We start from the raw sequence: 17,347 nt of genomic DNA, 5'->3' as shown, positions 1-17,347 counted from the left end.
ATCATCACCCCTAGACTGGTCCCACTCCTCATACCATTGGTAGACCATATCCTTCAATTGATAAGGAGAAAACTCGAAACCCTTCATGTTAGTAGTATCCTTCATACAGAAGATATTTTCCATCTCATCAATAAAGATTTTAGGATCTTTCTCAACTTTATAACCAGTGAAAGTAGGAGGAATCAACCTCATGAATTGGCCAACTCTAGTGGCCTTATATGATGTAGCAACTAAAGCAACACACTCAGTTTGGGAGGCCACCAATTAGTAAGCAAATGAATCGATGGGCGAAACTCAAAAATAAACACGTCAACTCAAGGTGCCTTAAGAGGTACATGGGGAACAAGTAGAGCTTCCTCAAGGAAACCAGAAGTATAGACCAAAGACAATGTCTTAAATCCTAGAGTGGATGGGTTCTCCATATATTGTCCTCAGATGAGATAGAAGAGTTGTCGAAAACATCAGATCTTCGGGGAGGAATGATCTAAAAAATGAACACACGAGAATTAGAGAAGATTCAAGATCTTAGACTCTACAGTTTAAAATAGAACAACAAGAAAAAAAACATTCCTAAATTCCTCCTAGACTTTCCCATATATGTTTGGCGTGCTAGACACCCATTAGCTTGACTCTACTTGACATGGATTTGCTGGATACACAATGACACCAAACCAAGGCTCTGATACTATATTTGTCATGACCCAAACTAGGGCCTAGCCGTGATAGGTATCTCAAGTCCCGCCTGGACTTGAGATCACACCCTTCACCAAACCAAACAAAACACAACACACCCAATGTCAGATAAATTCTAAACCTATAACAAGATATGCAACAGCTTAAGAAAATTCCAAAATAAGTCTATAACCACTGACCGACTACCAGTCAAACAACTGACCGACACTGTCTAATAACAATAGTAGTCTAAAAATGCTTTTTAATTAGAGTAGCAAAACTAAATATCACAAAAGTGTTGGGAAATACCCCCAACTTTAGCCAAAATAAATATAAATAGTCTAAGACATAAGAGAACAAAACATGAAATTTAGACATTCGATGTATGGAAGCTCAACACTTCAATCTCAACAAATGAGCTGATCTCTAATCCTAATCACTAAGTAAGAGAAGTAGAAGTATGGATAGTTCCTGGATCACATAGGGATACAACGTCCTAAGAAGGTTAGTAGGATGAATGTTAGCATGTAACTTAAGGATAAGGATAAAATAATGACATGGTCAATAGTTTAAAATCATTCAAAATAAATGCACATAATCAAATCCATATACATATATACTCAATATGACGGGATAGGGAACAAGGTTTAATATGCAATTAAAACTTTAGCCTGAATTATGTAGCTCAACCGTAATAAAATGTACCCATGGGCTACATGGGCCTTATCTTTCTGACATGACCTGAACCAGGGCCTAGTTGTGTTGGGCAATCAATTCCAACTAGAATCGGAGACCACCCCTAATATTTAAACCATCAAATGCCTTACACCCCATGTCAGATAAATTTTCAACATATAATAAGATAAGATAACTTTAATTTGAAGACCTAATAATAAGTCTATATCCAAAACTAAAATCCAAAACCAATTAACCATCTAATATGAATCCCAATGCTAATAACATTACCAATCTAACTCTAATACCGACACCATCCATTCCCATAGTAGTTCGATAAAGCCTCTAACCAGTATCAAAGAATATCTAGTCGGGACATACCCCTGACCATAGAAGAAACCAAAACCAAAGTAATAAGAATGATATAATGTTGTCAATAGCATGAAATAGGGTCTTCCAGAATAGAGAAGCTCACTAATTTTGTCTGACTCAAAAATTATCCCCAAATCACCAAGTCATTGAGCAAGATGAGTGGTAGTATGATCATTCCTACATTGCGTAGGGATACAGTGCCTAAATACGATTAGCTGGGTTAACGCTAGCATTATAACTCAGGGATAAAGATAATGTAATTCCATTAACCCAAAACCAAATCAAACCTATATAAATAACCAACTGCAAATCCATTTATAAGTATATATACTATGCCGGGATAGGGAATAAGGTTTAGAATATATTTTAAAACCTTAACCTAAATTATGTAGCTTTATCATCATACATCCACCCATAAGTTATATGGGTCCAGTGTTACCCCCTAAATGGCCCCAATGCGAGTAGTTGTACGAATAAGTGATATCATAGATGGCTAGGATTCCCATGTACCCTTCTCCCTTCATGATATATATGTACGTGTATAGACTTGGGGGATTCCCATGAACCCCTAAAGCATATGGTCAGCAAGACCAAACCTTATTTCGGCAAACATGAGTTTCAAGTGTCCATCCTTCAAACTCACACCTTCACGGCTAGACATCAGAACCCCCATTATTACCTAATTAAAATATTAAGCACAGAACCAAACCACCAATTCTAGGACTCAATTATTAAGGCATTATTAGGTGGTGTTATCATACCGACTATAGCTTACAAGAAATGTCTTTAGCAACCACTAAGGGGGTTTCCATGTACCCCCCAGACTTCATTATTAAAATTACTTGGGGAATTTTCGTGTACCCCACAAGGATTTTAAAACCATCCTTAAAAATTTAACCATTTACACCATGCATTAGTTTAAAGAAATAAGTCAAACCAAAAACTTTGGGGATTCCATTGTACCGCTAATTCAAATTACCACCTTTCCTATAATTATAATCCAATTTTATAGTACAAAATTGGGTTCATAACCTCTTTAAAAGTCACAAGTTTAGAGAAACTTACCATTCTCAAGTTCAACCACTATACCCATGAACCCACATGTTCAAAATTATATTTAAAACAAGAAAAACCCATAATTAAACCACGGGAAAGCATTATTCAATGATAAGCATTCAAAACACCCCAACCTTTATTTCAAAACCATAAAATACCATGAAAGCCATACATTTAAACATATGCTTTAAGTAAAATAACACAGAGGGAGGATTAACATGTCTGAAATATCAAGTGATATGGAAGATATTGCACCCTTAGAACCCTAGATGTCCACTTTCTTTTAAACTCTAGTCTTAGCTTGAACAGAGAGTTTGAGAAAGAATATGGGAGTATTTTATTAGGGATGACGTGATAATAAAGTTCGAATAAAGTTTTTAAGTAATGGTGTCAAAGGCACTTAAAGTGGGAAATATACAGAATACTCTCAACTTAAAAGCTATAAAAAATTGTCTTTGGTTAAGAGTCGACCCATTGACTCATCAGCACATCGTACGACTAGTAGCCTTGAGTCATATCCTAGATAGTGAGTTAGATAACCATACATTGTCATCCGTACGACTCTATGATCCTAATCGTAACCTAACACAATGATATGTAGGTTCTAGTTATGATAAATACAGTACCCTAATAGGTTAGACACTGGAGAACCTACGACTTCACCTCACTACTCGTAACCCATCATCATGACTCCTAGAGAGACACTTGTACTCAAAGAAATAATAGACCACTAAGATACTTATTTGGTTAAGGTGTGTCCTAACGACTCATTACCACCCTTAATGACTCGTATCATAAAGTCATAACCAAGATAGAAAACCCAACCACCACCTATTGGACACTCTATGACTAGGGTCACTTGACCTATCAAGACACTATATGACTCGTATGGTCAAGTTGTAATCAAAGTAGTGAGCTTGAAGCTCATGAAATTTCAAAGGGCTATAAATCTAGGGCGTTACACTCTTACCTCTTGGTCAGGCCCCAGTGCATGTAGCCGTACGAATTAGAGAATAATTTCATATACTTGCACATGAGGGACCCGAACATCTCAACATATGCTAAGGTGACTTAAGCAACCAATCATATAATAATTTATAGGGGACTTGAACATCCCTAATCAAGAAATAATAATAAGGAGGACTCGAAACTTCTTTGTCACGTTGACGCTTATGTTAGGAACACCAACTCCCTTTTGTTCATTAAATCAGGCCATTGTGTTTTAAATAACTCTTTATATCGTGCAATAGTTCAAGATTAGTTCAATTTTATAAATTCCCACATTTCTCATAATTAAAAACCAATTTTATATTAGGAGTTGGGGTCCTAACTAATTCAAAAGTCACAAGTTTGGGAAAATCACAATTTGCTAGTTCATTCACCATACCCATGCACCCACGAGTTCAAAACCATAATTAAAGCACAAAAATCCTATATAAACCATGAGAAACATTGTTCAATTCATAAACATTCAAAAACCCAACCTTTGTTTCAAACCATCACAAACATCTCTTGAACAACACTTTAAAATACATAAATTTATTAGATTAACAATGAGGGAAGAGTAACATGCCTTAAACACTAAGAAATTTTGGATAGAAATCGACCCTTGAGCCCTTAATTGACCAACTTGATGAAACCCTACCTTGACTTGCTAGAGGAAATTTACAAAGCCTTTTGGAGTGTTTGATAAGTTACTTAGATTGTTTCTGAGAGCTAATGACACCCTAAAAGGGTCATAAGACGAGGGCTTCAATTTTTTTAGAGGTAAATTATCATGACCCGATGCTACCCCAAGTTGTTACATGGTTCTTAAGACCACAAGTTACCCCAAGTTAACTCGTGGTCTGGTACTTGCTATGAGCACTAAATGAAATGAAAGAAAATTAACATATGCAGAAGATGAACCAATAAGGTACTATTAATTTGAATGCAGAAATATATAAAAGTCATGTCAGAAGTATCTGATAAACGCTAGAACTAAACGGCTATCTAAAACAACTGATAATAAGTGAAAATAGAACATCTGTCTAACTATCTGAAAGCCTCTAAGACTCATAAAGTGTTAATGGGACAAGACCCCAACTAAATCTAACTAATTGAATTATAACAAAATACTTAAATAAATGAAATAACATATCACATCCTCGATAGATGAGGAGTCACCAAAACTACTGCGGGGAACTATTCAGCTAAGAATGGTCAAGAAACTGTATGTCCGAACCTATGCTATAAGACAATGTAGCGCAAGAGAAAGGTATGCAGTCAGTACTTTATATGTACAGGTACGTGAAGTAAGGACTAACTAAATACACGGGGAAACTAAATGTAATTACATGAACATACAAAACTGAATATGCAAGACCAAGTATTTTAACATGCTAACATTATTTGTATAACTGATCCAAATTGTATAACTGGCTAAATAAATGCTGAAAACAGACTACTTGGTCTAGCAAAACTTAACATAAATAGACTACCAAAACTAACTAAAACTATGGGAGCTATCATGTAACTGATATAAAACATTGATATTACCATGGAGTCCAACGTCTAACCCTCGTTGAGGAGGGTTGTTCTATACTTGCCATCAGAGTAGAGCCTCAACTAGAGTAATTAATAAACTGAGCCCAATTTGGTCAAAAGGGGAAACGCTCTTTGGCGAGTCCCTAAAGACTATGGGGCACATTGTTTCTTGGAAGTAGGATGTGTTGAACCCATACTTCCCTCTCGGTTCTAAATCCTATTCCCATCTGAATGACAGTGGTGCTTCTCATATTTCAACATAACATGGTGCTATACGGACAAGGATCAACTTAAACTTGAATATAGTAATATAATCATGGTCTGGCTAACTTCTAATTTGAAAAGTCTTGAATAGCAAGTAAACACATAGGTATTGGCTGTTCATAACCTGCCAGCATTGAATGATTATGAAAATACAATAACAACCCTTAAAGCAGTAATATGAGGCCATTGTTCAAGGACTCAAACCATTGGAAAATTTAATACATAAGTATAATACATAAATTTAAGCATAAGGATGTATTTAACTTAGGAGAATAACACTTTCTCATCAATATAACAAAATTCAAGATAGAATATCAAACTTTTAGTTTAAAAATATGAGTAAGTACTACTATTATGCTCTTTTATCCCTTAAATCACAAGACAAAGCTAAGCTTTCAACATATGAAGGTTTGAGAATAAACTCTAACTTAAAATAGGTAAATTCAACTTGAAAATAATAGATTCGTGCACAAGGATGAAAGATTAACCTTGTTCAAAACCCCACATACCTTAATTGAATGGATTCCTAAAGAAATCTTGAAATCGAGACTTAAATCATTGTATTCTTGAGATACTAAGCTTGATTTTTGTTCTTCGGAAGAGAAAGAGTTCTTGGAGAGTAATTTTTTAGGTTAATGGGAAAATAATGCCCCTGTGAAAGTCTTAACTCATTTTTTGGATGATTAGGATTAAGGGGAAAGGTCCAACTTACCCCTTGGGCCCTTAAATTCTGGAGTTAGAAGTTCCCCTTTCCGCACCGCAAGCCCTATTTCGGGGAAGTGACTAGCGTGCCGTGGAGCCCATTCTAAGGGAGCCACCTCCGCTTTGTAGATTGCATTTCGGGGGAGAGAGTAACGCACCACGGGCCAATTGTGAGGGCATACTGCCTCTACTATCCAAACACACCTCGAATATCATCCAAAAGTTTTGAAACTCTTTCGTGACATTATTTTAACATCCCTTAGCATGCTTCAACTCAAAAACCAACATCTCAGGGTTGGAAGGCCAAAAATAAAATTCATAAAGTTTTAGGGTTTTGAAAATGACTAAGTCCTCAACACTTAGTGAAAATTCTAATCCTTGGACCCCTAAAGCATGCAACTAGAAGCTGAAGAAAGCTTAGAATCTTATGGGGTATTACAATATCTCCCCCTTGGGACCATTCATCCTCTAATAAAACTAGTTTAGCTGAGCTACTATAGAGACTGAGAATTTATACTAAACACTTATAAGCTGAAACTTGATCAAATAAATGGGTCTGAAATAGGAAATATGCTAATAGGGATAAACTAATTTCATGAATGCATGTTGTGAAATGAGAATAGTTGTATAGATGAAATAGATAATGGAAAGAGTTAACCTAAAGAAAAACATTACCTCAAGATTAGTCTGTATTTGTGGAGAAAAGATGAGGATACCAAGCTCGCATATTGACTTCTGCTTCCCAAGTAGATCTAGCTATGGATTGATTCCTCCATAGAACCTTAAATAAAAAAATCTTCTTTATTCCTTAGCCTATGAATCTAATGATCAAGGATCTCAACTGAGACTTCTTCGTAGGAATGGCTATCCTTAATATCCATACTCTTTAAAGGAACAACAGAAGCTAAATTGCTGATGTATTTCTTTACTAACAAAACATGTAATACCAGATTTACTGATGCCAAATCTGCAGGCAACTCAAGCTCATATGCTGCCTTCCAAAAACAGTTAAAAATTCTTTATGACCAACATAGCAGGGAATGAGCTTTCCTTTCTTTCCAAATAACTTTACCCCGTTCATAGGAAAACTATTTAAATAGACCAAGTCACCAACCTAAAACTCAAGATCCATTCTCCTCACATCAGCATAAGATTTTTGATAGGTTTGGGTTGTCTTCAGCCTCTCTCAAATTAACCAAACTTTCTCCATCACCTAAAACACTGAATCTGGACCTATCAAAGCAGCCTCACCTACTTTAAACCAACCAATAGGAGATCCATATCTCCTTCTATATAGAGCCTCAAAAAAAGCCATCTTAATACCATAGTGATAACTATTGTTATAGGAAAACTCGATCAAAGGTAAGTTTTCATACCAACTACCTTTAAAGTTAATAACACACGCCCTCAACATGTCTTCTTAAATCTGAATGGTCCTCTCTGCTTGACTATTTTTCTGAGGATAAAAAGTTCTACTGACGTAAACTTGGGTACCAAGACCCTTCTACAAAGCTTTTTAAAAGTAAGAGTTAAACTGAGTAGCTCTATTTGAAATGATAGATAATGGAATCCCTTGCAACTTCACCACTCCCTACGATAGAGTCTAGAAATATTTATAGTTAAATACAAAGTATGAACTGGCAAGAAATGGACTGACTTGGTCATTCTATCTGTAATGACCGAAATCAAATCATGTTGGCGATGCGTACAAGGCAATACTATCACAAAATCCATATTCACTACCTCCCACTTCCAAGTGGGGATGCTAAACTCTTGAAGTGTACCACTAGGCCTTTGGTGCTTAACTTTAACCCAATGACAGTTCGAACACTTCCCAAAAAAATCTGTATATCTTTCTTCATTCCACTCCACCAATAGATTTCCTGTAAGTGACAGTACATCTTGGTGGCTTCGGGGTGAATAAAATGTCGTGCACCATGAACTTCAGCTAAAATTTGTTATCTCAAATAATCAACACACGAAACACATAATCTTCCCTAACAACGAAGCACAGTATCTCCTTCTTGGGAGAAAACCTCCACATCTGATCTGTAACCCCCTTCTTCAACTTAAAAAATCTAGGATCCCTATCTATCTTTTTTTTTACCTTGGCAATCAATGAAGATTCTAATCCAATCTGAACAAATATACTTCCTTCGGCCAAATCAACCAACCGAACTCCTAACCTAGTAAGATGATGAGCCTCATGAGCTAACTTCTTCTTATCATCTTCGACATGGGCAACACTACTCATAGACAATCTTCTAACGACATCCACTACTACATTGGCCTAACTCAGATGATACAACACACTCATATCATAATATTTTAACTACTATAGCCATCATATAACTATCTAAAAGCCTCTAAGAATCATTAGGAGTTGATGGGATAAGCCCCCAACTAAATTATCTAACTGAATCATAATGAAATGCTGAAATGAATGAAATAACATATCACATTGTCGATGGATGAGACTTACCACAATTTCTATGAGGAACTACTGAGCTATCTAAGGATGGTTGGGAAACTATACATCTTCACCTATATGATAAGACAACATAGCATGAGAGAAAGATATGCGATCAGTACATTGAATGTACTAGCACGTAAGGTAAGGACTAAATTAAATACATGCACAAATTGAAAGTAATTACATGAACATGTAAAACTTAATATGCAAGACCAAGTATTTTAACACAATGACATTATCTGAATAACTAATACAGTTTGTATAACTGACTAAATAAATGCTGAAAATTGAATACATGGTCTAGGAAAACTGAACTGAAATAGACTACCAAAACTGACTGAAACATTTGGAAACTGACTACATGTATATTACCATCGAGTCAAACATCTGACCCATGTTAAAAGGGTTGTTCCATCTTTACCATCGGAGTGGAACCTAAATTGAAGTGATCACTAAATTGAGCCAAATTTAGGAAAAAAGGGAAATACTCTTTGGTGAGGCCTTAAATCCTATGAGGGCACATAGTTTCTAGGAAGCAGGATGAGTTGAACCCATACTTCCCTCTCGGTGCTAAATCCTACTCCCAACTGAATGACATTGGTATTTTTTATGGTTCAACATAACATGGTACTGTACTAAGAAAGATGTATTTAAATCATGTTTTAGATGATTGGGGTTGAGAGGAAAGGGGGAAATTACCCCTTGGCCCCTTAAATCGTGAAGCTGGAAGTACCTCCATTCGTGCCGCAGACCCTATTCCAGGGAAGTGGCTAGCACGCTGCGGAGCCTATTATAGAGGATTCACCTCTATGCTATGGATTTTATTTCGAGGAAGAGAGCATATAATGCCCCAAGATCCCATCCCAAGACATCACACGGTGATTAAGGCCACACGCAGCCTCAAGCTAACCCTCTGAGCCTGTCATCACTTCTATAACTCACTATGACAATAATCAAGCTATAATGAGGAAGAATAATCATGTCATGAACATACTAGAATACGAAGAAATACAATCAAGTACAATCAAAATACTAAAGTTCTATACATACTGGTACTCTAGTCTGAAAAAGCCTCTACTACATAAGACTGAGCAGCCATTGGGACAAATCCCCAACTGACTTATACTGAACTTAAAATAAACCACCATCTGCTATCAAGACAAAAATCAAAAACATAGGTCCTCAAACCATGAGCACTGACCAACAGTACGAATGTAGATGGAGGTACTCGAAGATCATCATCGCTGCGGAGACTGAGCACCTAAACCTACATCACGAGAAAATATAGAACATAGAGAAGTATGGGAATCAGGACTTCGGAATATATTGAGTATGTGGCGGTGCAGGAAATATTTAAATAAAATTATAAATGTATAATAAATTATGCATGCTGATAATAATGACTCTCATCGCTCGAGTTACCCGAAATATATTTTCCATAAATCATCAATAATAACACATGCTTCATAAATATCATAAACCATTGGACTCAACTCAAACTCTTTAACTCACTACGTAGAGTGACTTAGTAACTCATGGAACTTGGACTATTATGAACTTGAGAGTTTCTTATAACCGACATAAACCATGTGACGTACATGGATTCCAACTTCTTTCCTATATTGGGGAGAGCTATTCTACCCTTGACATCAGAGTAGAACCTTAACTTTAGTGATCACTATCTTGGCCTTTCACCCTTAATCTTAATTCTACAGTGGCACATAGGTCTAGGGAAGTAGGATGCGCTGAACCTACACTTTCTGCTTGGTGCTAAATACTACTCCCAGACTTAAGCTCAAAACTCTTTAGGAAATCCACCTTAATCAACACAAGGTTCTATCATGAAGACCAAAATATAAATGTATATCTCATTTGTAAATCATAATCAACTTGTGGATTCCTAACTCGACTCAATCTCAAAATAATCTTTCTCATCATCAAGTACACTTCCTTATCAAATCATATCAAGTATCAAAATCTTCAAGAAAACATCATAGAACTCATTCTTGACTCTCAAGCTAAATATCAATATATATTCAATAGACAAACTTCTCATCGAAAAAAACATAAATCATGAAAATTATCATAAATCACTTAGAATTCATAATTTCATGATAACAATATACAACTCATGGCATAAATTATTAATTTAAGAAATAAGACAATGAAGTAGTCATATATGTCAATCTTGTATAGCTCAAATCTCATAAATCCTTGATAAATTAATTTGGGTGTAAGCCCACTTTGCAAAAAAAATTATGAAATTCAATAGAAACTAAATCTTTGGACATAAGAACGAAAGAAGTGTTCTTGTTCAAAGCCCCACATACATTAATCTTTGAAATTGGATGAATTTTAGTGCTTGACACTTTATCCACACTTGAAATAAATAATTCTTGAAGCCCACACTATGAGAAACTTGGTTCTTGAAGAAATTTTGAAGATTTATGGATGATTCTTGGAAGATTTATGTTCTTGATTAAACCCTAGATATATTATCTCAAGAGAATTAGAAGAGAAAATGATGGAATTAGGGTTTGGATGAGGATTCTCATATATATAGAGGCCTCCAAAAATGGGATATGACCAAAATACCCTTGTAAAAATCGTCCATCAATTGCTGAAAAAATAGCTAACGACATCCATGACAAGTCGTCAGGCCCATGATAGGCCGTCATGAATTGTCATCATAAAAAGGATGGATTTTGTGACTTTTTGCCTTAAGGTGGTGACATTTTGTGATGGACCGTCAGGCTTGTGACGAGTCGTCACAAAAGGTCGTCACGGATTTTCCAGGCTGACACGCTGGAGTAAAATAAGCATAACTCTTTGCTCCGATATCAAATTTTGACGAAATGGGTATAGTTGGAAAGGTAATTCAATTATCTATCTTTTGGTAGGTCATGAGTTCAATAATTCATAGTAAAGCAGGAGATATTATCAGTTTAAGTTGACTATGCCAAAATCCTTCTCAAGAATTCAATCGGTAGAGAATGTTTTGATTCGCCCAATCGTTAGGACATCTTTAAAACCTTAATACACATCACCCTTGACTAGAAAACAACCAAAATACTATAATTTATTTCTCATGAGCTTTATTCATGGCTGCACTGTTGGTTAGAGTCTCGGGGTATTACAATATCTCCCCCTTGGAAATATTCATCCTTGAATGTTGCTAGATAGGCCGAGAATAAGAGAAAATGAGGATGTATAGCTGGAACGACTCACAAAAAGGGGCTTATTTCACTTTAAATTTTCGAGTAATTCATAAAATGCATGAATCATAGAGAGAATAACCATATAGCTGAATACACTAGATTAGAAGGAAACTGAATTAGGGAAGAATAGTACCTTCGGCTTGATTTGAACTCGCAGAGAACAGATGAGGGTATCTGGCTCACATATTTGCTTCTGCTTCCCAAGTAGCACCCTTGACAAATTAATTTTGCCATAGAACTTTAACCAAGGAAACTTCCTTATTTCTTAGTCTACGAACTTTATAATCTAGGATTTCAAATGGAACTTCATCATACAAAAGGTTATCCTGAACATCAAAATTTTTTGACGGATCGACAACAACAGAATCACCAATATTCTTTTTGAGCATAGAAACGTGAAAGAAAAGATGGACAGTTGACAACTCGGCAGGTAACTCAATCTCGTAATCTAATTTCCTTACACGACTCAAAACTTTGTATAGGACATGTATCGGGGACTAAGCTTCCCTTTCTTACCAAATCTTTTCACCCCTTTCATGGGTGAAATCTTCAAGTACACCAAATCGTTAACCTCAAACTCAAGAGATCTTTTTCTCACATCTGCATATGACTTCTAACGACTCTGGGCTATCTTCAACCTTTCCCGAAGTAGCTTAAACAGTGGCTTTACCCACTTCAAACCAACCTATGTGTGATCTACATCTCCTTCCGTATAAAGCCTCAAATGGAGACATTCCAATGCTAGCATAAAACTGTTGTTGTAAGAAAATTTAATCAATGGCAAATGTTAATCCCAACTTCCTTTGAAATCAAGAACACATGCCCTTAATATATCCTCCAAGGTCTGGATGGTCCTCTCAGCCTGACCATCGATCTACGGATAAAAAGAAGAGCAAAGATAAACTTGGGTTCCGAGACCCTTCTGAAAAGACCTCCAGAAATGAGAAGTAAATTAAGTACCCCTGTCAGAGATAATAGACAAAGAAACTCCATGTAACTTGACTAATTCTCGAATATACAGCTTAGCATAGTCCTCAGCGGTGAAAGATGTATGCACTGGTAAGAAATATGTAGACTTAGTCAACCTGTCTACAACAACCCAAATCAAATAATGGTGACGTCGAGAAGGAGGTAAACCAGTCACAAAATCCATATTCACTTTCTCCCACTTCCAAGTAGGAATACTGAATTCTTGCATCATTCCACCGGTTCTTTGGTGTTCTATCTTAACATGTTGGTAAGTTGTACACTTCTCTACGAATTTTGCTATATCCTTTTTCATACCATTCCACCAATAGATTTCTCGCAAATTATGATACATCTAGGTAGCACCGAAATGAATAGAATATCGTGCACCATACACTTCAGCCATAATTCTCTGCCTCAAATCTTCAACATCAGGTACAAATAATCTATTCTTAAATATGAATATACCATATCCCCCTTGGGAGAAAACCTCCACCTTTTGGTCTTTAACTGACTTCTTTAGTATGACCAAACTAGGATCCGTATCTTGCTTCTACTTTACTTCTGAAACTAGAGAAGACTCGGAGCTACTCTAGACCCAAATATTACCCTCAACTGAATCAAGCAATCTAACTCCCAACCTAGCCAGACGATGCACCTCGTGAGCTAACTCCTTCCTATCCTCCTCGACCTGTGCTACACTACCTATGGACAATCTGCTTAGGGCATCTGCCACTATATTGGCCTTGCCCAGGTGATACAGCACATTTATTTCATAGTCCCTTAACAATTCTAACCATCGCCTCTGATAAAGATTCAACTTTTTGTAAAGACATCAACACGAACACCGTACAAATAGTGTCTCTAGATTTTCAAGGCAAAGACCATTGCAGCTAAGTCGAGGTCATGGTTCGGGTAGTTTTTCTCATGCGGTTTCAAATGTCTGGAGGCATAGGCTATAACCTTACCTTTCTACATCAACAAACAACCCAACCCAATTCTAGAAGCATCACAGTACACCACAAAATCATCTACACCATTTGGAAGGGTCAACATAGGGGCTAAAGTGGGTCGAGTCTTCAACTCCTGAAAAATCTTCTTGCAAGAATCAGTCCACAAAAATTTAACTTTCTTTTGGTTCAATCAATTCAAAGAAGATGCAATGGAAGATAAAATCTCAACAAAACAATGGTAGTAGCCAGCTAGACCCAAGAAACTCCTAATATCAGATGGGGAAATAGGTCTTGGCCAATTTTCACAACTTCTATCTTTTGAGGATCAACCTGAATACCTTCAGAACAAATAATATGACCTAGAAAAGCAACTGACCTTAGCCGAAATTCGCACTTGCTAAATTTGGAAAATAGTTGATGATCTCTAAGGGTTTGCACGACTATTCAGAGATGATCTGCATGGTCGTTCTCACTTTGTGAGTATACAAGAATATCATCTATGAACATAATAACAAACATATCCAAGTACTGTCTAAACACCCGATTCATGAGATCCATAAAAGCTTCTGGGGTATTTTATAGCCCAAAAGACATAACCAAGAACTCAAAATGACTATATCAAGTGCAAAACGCTGTCTTTGGAATATCACACTCCCAACTTTAAGCTGGTGATAACCAGATCTCGAATCTATTATTTAGAAATAGTTGGCACCTTGCAGCCGATCAAATAGGTCATCAATTCTAGAAAGAGGGTACTTGTTCTTGACTATGACCTTGTTAAGCTGATGATAGTCAATGCACATCCGCAATGAACAATCTTTCTTTTGCACAAATAGAACGGGTGCACTCCAAGAAGATACACTAGCCCTTATGAAACCCTTTTCTAGAAGATCTTTGAGTTGCTCTTTCAATTCCTTAAGTCCTGCGGGGACCATACAATATAGAGGAATAGAAATAGGTTGTGTATTGGAGAGAATATCAATCCTGGATTCTATCTCTCTATCGGGAGGTACCCCTGGGAGATCTTTCAAAAAAACATCATGAAACTCATTAACAATCATAATTAACTGAATGGTTAGTGTCTTGAACTTAGTATCTTTAACTCTAACCAAATGATAGATGCAACCCTTAGATATAAATTTCCTAGCTTTAAGATAGGATATGAAATGACTCTTGGGAGATATAGAATTTTCGGACCACTCAAAGGATGGATCATTAGGAAACTAAAACTTGACTACACGGCTATGACAGTTTATAGACGCGTAACAAGAGTGAAGCCAATCCATACCCAGAATAATGTTGAAATCAACCATGAGTAGCTCAATCAAATCTTCAAACATGACTCTGTGAAGGTCAGTGATAAGACACTTCTTCTATGCTTTCTTAGCAACAATAGGTTCAACTACTGTACTAGAAACTAGAAAAGGCTCAAGAATATTTTCAGCATTGATCTCAAAATTCACAGCCACTAACAGAGTCATATAAGAAAGACTTAACCCAAGATCCATCAACACATACACATCAAAATAAAATACATGAAATGTACCAGTTACAACATCTGGTGAATTCTCCTGCTCCTGGTGGGATGGTATAGCATAAAAGAAATTCTGGCACTGATAACCGACAGTACTAGACGAGGCACCCTGAAGAGGAGTAGGATGAACTAAAAGGGATAGAGCACTAATAGCCTGACTCTGGGAACGAACATCATGGCTTCCCTATCTAGCATATGGACAATCTCTAAGTCTGTATCCCAACTTGCCACAACCAAAACAACCTCTCTGCTCAGCCATACACTTTTCGAGATATGTCCTACCATACTTAGCACATGAGGGATAGTTAGGTCTATTACTTATACTGTCCTGAGACCTAGATACAGTAGGTCTATTACACTTCTCCTACCTGACTCTGGATACAGAAGCACTAGCTGATAATGGTGCTGGTATAAAAGTACAGCTCTGAATCTAAGGGCGGATCCCTCTAGAAAATCTACTCTGACTATACCCCTGCTGCTCTGATCTAACTCTCTTATTCCCTCTCAATTTTTCTCTCTTTTTCACCTTGTCTGCTTTAATCTACTAAGCATGTATCATTAATCTAGAAAGATCCATATCCCTATTAAGCATAGCGGACCTACACTCTTTCAAAATGTAACTTGATATGCCAGTCAAAATCTTACTCATACTAGTCCTAGAATCAACCATCATATCAGGAGCATACTTAGACAACTAGTTGAATTTAAGACAATGCTCCTTAACTTTCATGGTTCATAAATTTTTCTAGTTTCACTTCCCTTGGCTCCGGGGGAAAGAATCGGTCTAAGAATGCGTACTGGAACAACTGCCAAGTCATGGGAGAGGCATCCTCCCCTCTACTCTTCCTCCATATCTCCACCCAATCATAAGAAACACTTTCAATTGATAGAAAGCTAGCTCCACACTTTCTTCCTCTATTACATGCATAATTTAGGTAATATTTTTCACCTCATCAAGATATATCTGCGCGTACTCACCTGCCCTTGACCTATAAAACTCTGGCGGATTCATCCACATAAAATGATGAATCTAAGCTGTCGCTGAATTACCTTCTTGCAGAGGTGGGATTGCGGCCTGAACATTGGCTTGAGCATTGATGGTAACTGCCTAGGCTAGCATCTGAAAAGTTGCCTAAAATTTGAGAAGAGTCACCGTCTCATTTAAAGGATCAATGGGTTGAGGTCATTCATTATTTCTATGAGCTCTACGAGGAGGCATTTTCTTTCATTAGAGAACACGAATTAATAGCAGAGAGAAATAGTCGCAGGCATGATAGACTTTTGGAAGAAAGAAATGAGTTTTCCTAAAACGTCCTGTAGCCTCTTGCTCATACATGGGCACGTTACACACCAATGAACAAGACTCTATGTAACACGGCTTGTCAGATTCCATAGGAATCTTTAAACCTTAGGCTCTAATACTAAGCTTGTAATGCCCCAAGATCCCATCCCAAGACGTCACACAGTGCTTAAGGCCACAGGCGGCCTCAAGCTAAGCCTCTAAGCCTTTCGTCACTTCTATAACTTACTATGACAATAATCAAGCTGTAATAAGGAAGAATCATCATGTTATGAACTTACTAGAATACAAAGAAATACTATCCTATACAATCAAAATGACGAAGTTCTATACATACTGGTATTCTAGTCTGATAAAGCCTCTACTACATAAGACAGAGGAGTCATTAGGACAAATCCCCAACTAACCCGTACTGAACTAGAAATAAACCAATATCTACTATCAAGACAAAAATCAAGAACATAGGTTCTCGAACCATAAGGATTTACCAACTGTACGAATATAGATGGAGGTACTTGAACATCACTGTAACTACTGAGACTGAGCACCTGAACCTACATCACGAGAAAATATAGAACACAGAGGAGTATGGGAATCAATACTTGGGAATGTACTGAGTATGTGGGGGTGAAGGTA

Source organism: Capsicum annuum, chromosome 9, assembly GCF_002878395.1.
Source record: "Capsicum annuum cultivar UCD-10X-F1 chromosome 9, UCD10Xv1.1, whole genome shotgun sequence".
Lineage (NCBI taxonomy): Eukaryota > Viridiplantae > Streptophyta > Magnoliopsida > Solanales > Solanaceae > Capsicum > Capsicum annuum.
The sequence above is the reverse complement of the archived record's forward strand: the minus strand, read 5'-3'. Positions refer to the sequence as shown.